Here is a 9821-nt window from a genome sequence, read left to right as displayed (position 1 = left end):
TTTAATAATTTCCTTTTACAAACAGTCATATTTCTTTTCATAAAGTTAACTTTAACTACATAAAATCAGCCAAATTAAGTTTAAATTTCAGTATTTAATTGTATGCATTTCTGAAACAATATGCTGTAACAACTGGATCATTTGTATTTACAAGCACCCACCCCCCTAGTGCCTCTTTTTTGGTTTGGGCCACTGCCCCTCAAAATGTCTGTGCACGGCCCTGCGCGGGAGGAACATTTATTCACTGTTTTAGTGTCAGGTCAGAGGGGCGTCAATATCACCATGTGTGCTGCCATCTCCAGTGATACACATGCAAACTATCCGTTCAATACAGAATGCCTGATCACTGTTCTTGAAGCACTAAATGAAAGACTGGCTTCAGCTAAAGAGAGAGAGGGCTGTTGATGGATTGGACATGCAAGGAGGTGCACTGCAACACCGCAAGGAAAAACATCCGTTGTGAAGTTCTGAGTATTTCAACTCTTTATTATATTATATATATATATTTTTTTTAGATATTCCCACCCATAATTTTCCATTGTTTTAGTTTAACTATATTCAACACTTCTGAGTTTGAACAGTGTCATTTCATATTGATAGCTGTGTTTTGTATTTTGTTGTCCACTGTGTAATGCTTGATTGAAAGAATAAATTAATTTGACCACAAGTTGTGGTGTTTAATGGAAGTATTTGCTTATGTTGCATGTTTTGTGAGTGTTGGAGCATTTTGCAAACAAAAGTCATCATTTTGGCCAGTGAGCTTCAGTTTCAGCACCGTGTTAACCGTTTTGAAAATGTGATGAAATCTGAGTGGACAAGTGTTTAAGCAATCGAGAAAAACTGTAACCATTTACGCCTGGAGGCATATTGAGACCCGAATATCTCTGGAACAGAACCATACAGGGCCTTAGAACTGAAGATGCCAAAAGAAAAGTTAAGACCCAGAATCTAAAAGAGCATTAAGATATCTTTAATACTACTTGTGTTACAGGAGTGCAATCTTTGGAGAACCCCATTTTTGAATGATCACCATTGTCATATAATGCAAAAATATTGCAAAAGTCAACCGATTTTATAAATAGACCTACCAACCTCTGGGTAAAAATCATATGATGCTAAAGTCATTTTTACCCCCTGTGATTTGGCTCCAAATCTCAGGTGAAAGTTGTCATTTTTGAAAGTTGAGTAATAGTGGATTAGTCATTGTGACATTTAATATTTTGACTTTCCTCACTCTACACGTTTATCTTTCTTCAGAAAAATAAATAACACAAATTTGAGCCGGGGAAGTTTCTGAAATGTGGTTGATTTGAGACCGAATGCTCCTATACAGTGTGAGGCTGTCATCACAGCAGTTTACAGCAATGGGAACCGCAACCTTGGAGCCTCTTTTTTGTTTAAATGATGTCTTCTGACTTAATCCTTGAATAATTTGATTATTAATTTATATGATACGGTAGTATATAGGAGAAACATTTGAGATGTTAAATTCAATAAATTCAGTTTAATGTTAATATTCAGTAATACCATCAATTTTGTTGAGCTGATTAATGACACTATTGTCACTATTGTTTTATAGCTGAATCAAATTGGTTCATAATTGATGAATTGTGCAACATTGACCCTGTTACTGAGCTGACTGGATCTGAATGACAACACTACTGTCTTCAATGCTGCTTATTGCTGGATTTAATGAATGAACTTTACGCCTTTTATTACACTGAAGTGCAGTGTTGGGAAGTAACTAGATACATGTAAGTAAATCAATTACAAAATAGCAATTTAATTACAAAATACATGTAACCGTAATCAGTTACTGAGAAAAAATGTGTAATTATATTACAGTTACTTATATGAAAATGTTTTGATTTTTTCCCCCACACACATACAGATTTGATTCATAGCTATCAAACTATTTCTTGTTACGATTTTAAGTCAGTATTTAACCTCAGAATGATTTCAAAGTAAAACGAGGTGCTAAAGTCTGATTTTGTGGCGGCTGTGCTTTAAAATTAAATTATTATAATCTTAGGTAACACTTTATTTTGACAGTCCACTTTAGACATTCTTCTAACAGTAATAACTTTAACTACATGTCAACTAGCAGTCATTAGAGTATTAGTAGACTGTCTGCTTAATATCCTCTAACACTTTATTTTGATGGGTCCACAACATACAACACACTGACTACGAGAAACTTATTCTACTAACCCTAAACCTACCCTAACAGTCTACTCTGAGAATTAGTAGACATGTAGTTGCAAATTAATGAGAATTAGTTGACATGTAGTTACTTATAGTTAGTAGCATGTCTAAAGTTGGTCTTTCAAAATAAAGTGTAACCTAATCTTAATTCAAACAATGAAGGATTTTGAAAGTCTGGCATCAGTGTTGAGTTCTGTAAGATCAACCCTGTCAGCTTTAAATGATTAACAGTTGAAAACATAATTTTAGAAACGTAATAAAAAAAGTAATCGCAATCAGTTACATTACTTTTTACATTTTAGTTACACTGCTTATTGCATTTAGGGTAACTTGTAATCTGTAACCTATTACATTTCCAAAGCAATTTTATATATTTTATAATATTTTGTAAATGTCCTACTGTAAATATATCAGAACTTAATGTTTGATTAGTAATATGCATTGCTAAGAACTTCATTTGAACAACTTTAAAGATGATTTTCTCAATATTTTGATTTTTTTGCACCCTCAGATTCCAGATTTTCAAATAGTTGTATCTCAGCCAAATATTGTCCTATCCTAACAAACCATACATCAATGGAAAGCTTATTTATTCAGCTTTCAGATGATGCATAAATCTCAATTTAAAAAATTTGACCCTTATGACTGGTTTTGTGCTCCAGGGTCACACATCTAAAAAATAAAAAAAATGCTGTGACATATAAAGTCGCAATTATGAGAAATAAAGTCATAAATGAGACATATAATGTTGAAATTACAAAACAAAAATGCAATTAAAATAAAGAAAGTAGCAATTTTGACATGGTGTTGTAATTGTGAGATATAAAGTCGAAATGTCAGAAATAACCTCAAACCTTGTTTGTTTGTTTTTACTCTGAGGCAGAAACTCGTGCAGTCTGCCCCCTGGAGCAATAATAACGCAATGCCTCACAGAAAACAGCACAACATTCGCCGCACTATCTATTGCAGTAGTTTTCTGATTTATCGCTCTCCAAGTGTGCAACGAAAAAAATATACCTTTAAAATAATACTAATTATAAACAGCTTTTAAAAATAGGTTCAACGCTAGTATTTAACGTACAGCATTCGCATCTGGCTTGACGTGTGACTGCAATATCGCGTTATTTCATTGTTTTGCGCCTTTTGGAACGCACTGGTCTAAAGTCTCGCGGGATTTCAGTGTGTTGACTAAATGCCACGTCGGTTCGAGAGTGAGCCGCGTCAGCTGGTCTGTATCTTACCGACTGCGCAGAATAAGCGGTATTTTTAGCGGATTGTATCGCTACAGGAGTCGTGCTGTGACACAGCAGCAGCAGCAGCAGGTATTTACTCTGTGAGAGCGATCGTGTGTTTACTACTGTAATAATAGCTCGCTGTATTAGCAGAGAAGTGTTGATGGAGCTAACATCTTTGTCTGCTTTGCCTGGCTAAGTTACTGTGAAACGGGGTTTAGACCTGGTTTAAGATGGTTGGACCTGGGTAAGTAAGCTTCAGTCGTTTGGTTTTCCAGGTTTCGGAGGGATTTCAGAGATTTGTAATGTGATTTAACAGAAGTTGAGGTGAAACACTGTTAGGAAGTCAGTCTTGTTTCACGTTAAGCTCTGCTAAAGGACACTTAACGTTATTTGGGAGGGAATTGATCTTAATAACCCGTGTCCAGTAATCACAGACCTGAAGGAAATGGGGTTTATTGATTGGTTAGGTGTGAGTCCTCTCTGCTGTCGTCATGTCCGCTTTACAGCAGGATGTTGTTGTGATGTCACTTCTGTGTGAATGTTCATTCATCGGATAATTGTTATTGAGTTCATAGAAGCTATGAAAAGTTCTGCTACAAACTGACCTCCGAAACCTGACAGTTTTACTAGTCCAAGCTATTTGAGTTGAACTAAATCTGGGTAACTTGTTAGTTGACATACTGTGTGAAATGCTATGCTACTCTAAAACAGGGTGGAAGAGAATGTTATCGTGTTTAAATGAACTTCCTCTGGTTTTTTTTGTACTGTTCTTGTAATGTTTTCAAGATCTTTACTTCATAAAACATCATTTAGAAGTAATAGGCTATTTTCTGCCCTGTTTTAACCCCTCATCAGAACGCTCTGTCTGAGTAGGTGTGGAGGATTGTAGACTCAGAAGTAAACCTGATGTGAACCTGAGAGGAGGAGATATATTGAGAAACTAAACTTTATTGGTCTAAGTCAGTGCCCTTTTTCCGTACCTTCCTTTTGTTTGAGAAATGATCCAACTGAACGTCCCAACGTGAGATACCCTGACATCTACAACTATTTGTGTCCTTAAACGCTCATTTTTGGGGTCGACAGCTTGTAAAAACGTAGTTCTGGGTTTTTTAGCTTGTTTACTGTACACCTCGTCACACAGCAGCTTTTAGACATTGCTCTGTTTTTTGTTACAAGTCAGAAATGACAAGGAGGCAGCTTCCCGCAATACAAAGTCAATGGAGAGCGTTGGATTGTTGGAAGCATTTGAGCTGTGTTTATGATAAATGTGCATAACAGGGACTGTAAAATATGTATTTTAGGGATGGAAATGACATTTTTATATTTGGGACATGGTAATTGCGCTACTTTGGGCTGGTTTTTTTTTTTACTGGCATGGGCTTGGGATGCTTAATTAACTCGGAAAGCTTTATTTTCCCTCCTCAATAAGTTTTGTCAGTTGTTTTGTTTATTGGTCTAGGACTGCCACTAAAGACTATTTTTATTTTGATTAATCTATCGACTAATTTATTGATTAATCGATTAATCTAAACAATTAATTTCCCACAAAAAAATCAACCATTTTAAAGAACATTTTATTAAACTTGCAACTTTGCCATTCAGTAGTGTACCATAAAAAAGTATAAATGTAAACAAGCCATTGACGAAATGTAAAACTAAAAGAGTAAAAATTTAAACAAACCTAATAAAAATGAAATAAAAAGAAAATAATTACAAAAGTCTGAGAAAATCCGCATGTTCTTAATGTCAATATATCCACATGTTCTGGGCTTCTGTTCATTACAGCTGCGAGTGCAACTACAAAGGGGAAAAAAACCCTGTTTTAATTAACCCCAACAGTTGGGTTTTCATATTAAATAAACGCAATGTTTAGACTAGAGTCCACTAGAATCAAGTATTCAAATTTTATTAAAAGTTATTATTATTAAAATGTTAAGTATTAAAATTACTCTTAGAAATGTGTAAACAACAGATTTAAACAGACATCTCCAGCATGATGAAAAAAATCAACAGAGGTCTTCAGTAGTGAAACTCCAAATGAAATCCAAATTTCTATGAAATCCTTTTTTAAAGCAAAAGTAAAGTGCAACATAGAGTGCAAGAAGCAAGTGTCCATCTCATAGTCCAAATCACTGAAATCAAAGTTCAGTATTATAGTGTAAGAATGACAACATGTCCACGTGTTCTGGTCTACTAATAATAAAATATTATAATTAATCATTAATTTTTGTGGTAATAAAAATGGATGTAGGTTAAGTGAACAATAGCCTTTAAATTTACTTAAAATACATATATAATAGCAATGAGGCAATAATAATTAGTTCAAATAAAGTATCAAAAGCAAGAAATCATATGGTTTTATTGAACAAAACTGTTAAAATACTGTATTATAATGTAATAGAGCCACTGATCTATATATAATTACAAAATAATATAATATAATCTCTATTATAGATCAGTGAATATAGCTAATGTACAGTACACATTACAACAAAGGCCTGAAGGGGGCGCCAATGGCCTGACGATTGTTTTTACACATTACTGTGTGCATCACATATAATTATTTAATTAAATTGTAGCGTTTGTGAATTCACAGTTATGCTTAATTATGATTTTTAAATGGGTTTAATATATCATGCAGCCTTGGAAAACAGTCTAATAATGTTTTATGGATTTTCGTCCGTGAAATGCGGCACTTCCGGTATTTTGCCGGTTAGTCGACGCAGGCAATATGAAGTCGATTATTTTTTTAAAAATCGAATAGTCGAATAGAATCGACGAACCCTATATTGGTAAATGGTAAAAAGACTGTCGATTAGCAATGGATTATAAATATACTTAATTATGATGAAAATACCAAAGATGGCTTGAATAACAGGTAAACTATACATTGTCGCAGTCGAGTGTTTATTGTCTTTTTATCATTCAAAACGTTATCATTCAAAATAGTGATCGACCGATATTGATATTTTATAACCGATACCGATACCAATTATTTGCGTGTTTATGTGCCCGATAACCGATATGCGGAACCAATATTTATTTACTGTTATAAAGTAAATAAATGACTGAGTAAAGTAAGTCCATACTTCACTTTGGTTTTTCCTCCTTTCAGTCATCTTAAAAAAAAAAAAAAGTGTTGAAAATTAGCAGTCTTTCATGTTAAATTTAATCTTCATATTACAATTTAAAAAACATTTTATTTAAAGCATCAGCAGCAACACTAAAATTATCAATAAGCAAAATAAATGTAGAAGGTCTAATGTTTTCAAATGGAGAAAATAAATAAAGGAAAGGAGTCATATCAACTTCATTTTAAACTACAGTTTTAGTAGGTTTATAAGCTGTTTAATAGGCTAAAGAGTGAAGAATAATTCACTGGATAATGTTAATTCACTGAATAATATTCTCTGGAATATTGAAATATAACAAACAAAACATTGTATTTTATTGCATTTCTCAACTGGCATGTTATTTCAGAATTACTAATAATGTTTTTGTCGTTCTAGATTATGAAATGCCTGCTGACAGCGCAGTTTATCTATGCATTTACACAGAACTATACTCAAACTGCGATCGCTCGTGGAGATAATAAATAATTAATCTCCATAGAGATGTATTTATTTAGATGTTTATTAGCTAAATAATGGTTATATAGTAAATGTTAATACAATTTAGGGTGTTTTAAACAAATGAATCTTGTTAAAAGTTACATGCTGTGGCCGTCTCAAAACATCCACAAGATGGCGGCGTTTATCGGTGAATCCGATATTACAAAACCGATAACCGATTATTGTAAAATGCTTAAATATCGGGAAAATATCGGTAAATCGATATATCGATCGATCTCTAATTCAAAATGAGTAATCTTCTGTTTACTCAGTTACAGCGATAGCAATGCCTTTGTCCATATTAGCAAAGAGTATAGGGATTTCCTGAATCCTATTCCTTCTGTGATGCACATGTGGAGTTTCTGTGCGAGGGCGCCCTCTGGCGTCCAGTATGAATGAAACAGACATTAAATGTGTTTATAGCGCTCAATAATGGCGAATCCATCCTATTTTGGGTATTTATTTATTTTTAAAAATGTTTTTTTTTAAGTATCGGTTCAGGCACCGTTTAGGCACCGGTACCGTTTTAAAAGTATCGATTTGGCACCGGTATCGTAAAAAATAAATACGACCTCACGTTGTCTTTTATTTTTGTGCGTAAAAATAAAAAAAACAATGACTTTATTCAGCAATTCGTCTCCTCCGCGTCACCCTGGCGCCATTTTGGAGAGTATCATATATGTAAACAACGTATGCTGTTCTGTGTCAGCTGCGCAGCACAAAAATAAAAGACAACGTGAAATCGTATTTAGTGGTTAAACGGATCGTAGTTGATCCATGATCCGTACGGACCAAGCCCCACGGTTCGGCACGCATGTGATCCGCGGATTAATTGCAAAATTTAACCATAATAGAGTATAAGTTTATAATTTGTTCATATTTACACAAGCAAGCGAATTTTAAACAATTCCAGAGAGAAAAGGGAACTCGATTCGTTACTCATACGCTGTTCTCTACGCGCACAACCGCACACACACGAAGCGCACACGCGTTTCAGACGGCGCGCGAACACCGAACTGAATCCTCTGAACAGACACATACACATAACATTTTTACAAAATACCCATCTCGACAATCATTCAGGTAAACGCAGTCAGTTATGTCTCAAGTGAATGAAAACAGCTGACAAAGAAATCGGATGTGATGTGTATCATTATATCGGATCCGTGCATCAGGTCTTAAAGGGACAGCGGCCTATAAATACTGCTGCTGTCATTAATGATCATCAAACAACAAAACAGCTGTGATAAAAATCTATATTTAATTTATACAGTATTTTCCCTAATTATTACATTTCTTAGTGGTTAAACGGATCGTAGTTGATCCGTGATCCGTACGGACCAAGCCCCACGGTTCGGCACGCATGTGATCCGCGGATTAATTGCAAAATTTAACCATAATAGAGTATAAGTTTATAATTTGTTCATATTTACACAAGCAAGCGAATTTTAAACAATTCCAGAGAGAAAAGGGAACTCGATTCGTTACTCATACGCTGTTCTCTACGCGCACAACCGCACACACACGAAGCGCACACGCGTTTCAGACGGCGCGCGAACACCGAACTGAATCCTCTGAACAGACACATACACATAACATTTTTACAAAATACCCATCTCGACAATCATTCAGGTAAACGCAGTCAGTTATGTCTCAAGTGAATGAAAACAGCTGAGAAAGAAATCGGATGTGATGTGTATCATTAGGATCCGTGCATCAGGTCTTAAAGGGACAGCGGCCTATAAATACTGCTGCTGTCATTATTGATCATCAAACAACAAAACAGCTGTGATAAAAATCTATATTTAATTTATACAGTGAACACTATGCAGTGTTATTTCCCTAATTATTACATTTCTGTATTTGAATACTACCAACCTTATTTTATTTGTAACATATTCTGTTGTATTTATCTATGCTTGTAATTTGTGTATTTGTTCTTATTTTTTTTACTGGCTGTTCTCTTGTCTCTTTAATCATGTTTAAACTTTCTTACAGTGTTCACACCAGATGCGAATGTAATTATTTGCACGAGTAGATTACATACAAAGTCAACGCAAAGACACGAATAGAGTCGAATTCGCGACGCGAATGATGCAAAATGCGCAACGCGTTTGCCGCGAATGCACGATATTCGCCTCAATCGCGTCTTCCCGCAAGTTCAAAAATTTCAACTCAAATTTCAAATTTCAACGTTCTCGTGCAAGCCAATCAGCGAAGAGTTTCTTGACACGTCCAGTTGAATCAGACAATAGAGGAGAGCATTATTGCAGCCGTCTGTTATTATATATGTCTCTGGAGCATAGAAAACAATTAAAATCAGTTGTAGTTGTATTTTATTAGCATGACTACAGAGATGCTGCTATCAATAATAAAAATAATAGTAATATCAGTGTACCCAGACACGTCGGCGTTTGGCTTTCCATTGTATTTGGGACTTTTTGACAACAAGTACAAAACAGCGATTGTAGTTATCTCCACCATGGTTGATTGCGCTGTTTTTATTCGCGCGAATGACACGAAAAACATCCCGCGAGTAATCTAGAGCGAGTGACGCCATGCGCATATTTGCTTAGTGTCTGGTGTGAACACACCATTAGTTCATCTAGTAGTATTTGCTGTGGTATCAAATAAGTACTTCGCTTTAAGTAATAAATGGAAAGCAAGTTAAATAGAAATATTTTTCTTTTCTTGCTGATCCGAAAAATGAACCGATCCGTGGGTCAAAAACCGTAATGTGATCCGAACCGTGAGATTTGTGATCCGTTGA

General features: G+C 34.9%; 1 protein-coding gene across 4 annotated transcripts in view; it reads left to right on the top strand.

Annotated features, from left to right (window-relative positions):
* Positions 1 to 3387: 3387 nt before the first annotated feature.
* The window catches only part of LOC107724641 (zinc transporter Slc39a7-like), a 23296-nt gene continuing 16862 nt past the window's right edge, over positions 3388 to 9821 (top strand). For all 4 annotated transcript variants that reach the window (XM_016533643.1, XM_016533641.1, XM_016533642.1 and 1 more), the window contains exon 1: positions 3388 to 3527. The gene's annotated coding sequence lies outside the window, so the exon portion shown is untranslated. The remainder of the gene's footprint in view (positions 3528 to 9821) is intronic.

Source organism: Sinocyclocheilus rhinocerous, unplaced genomic scaffold, assembly GCF_001515625.1.
Source record: "Sinocyclocheilus rhinocerous isolate Xijiao unplaced genomic scaffold, SAMN03320098_v1.1 scaffold2440, whole genome shotgun sequence".
NCBI lineage: Eukaryota > Metazoa > Chordata > Actinopteri > Cypriniformes > Cyprinidae > Sinocyclocheilus > Sinocyclocheilus rhinocerous.
Note: the sequence above shows the minus strand (reverse complement) of the source record. Positions and strands in the feature narration are given on the sequence as shown.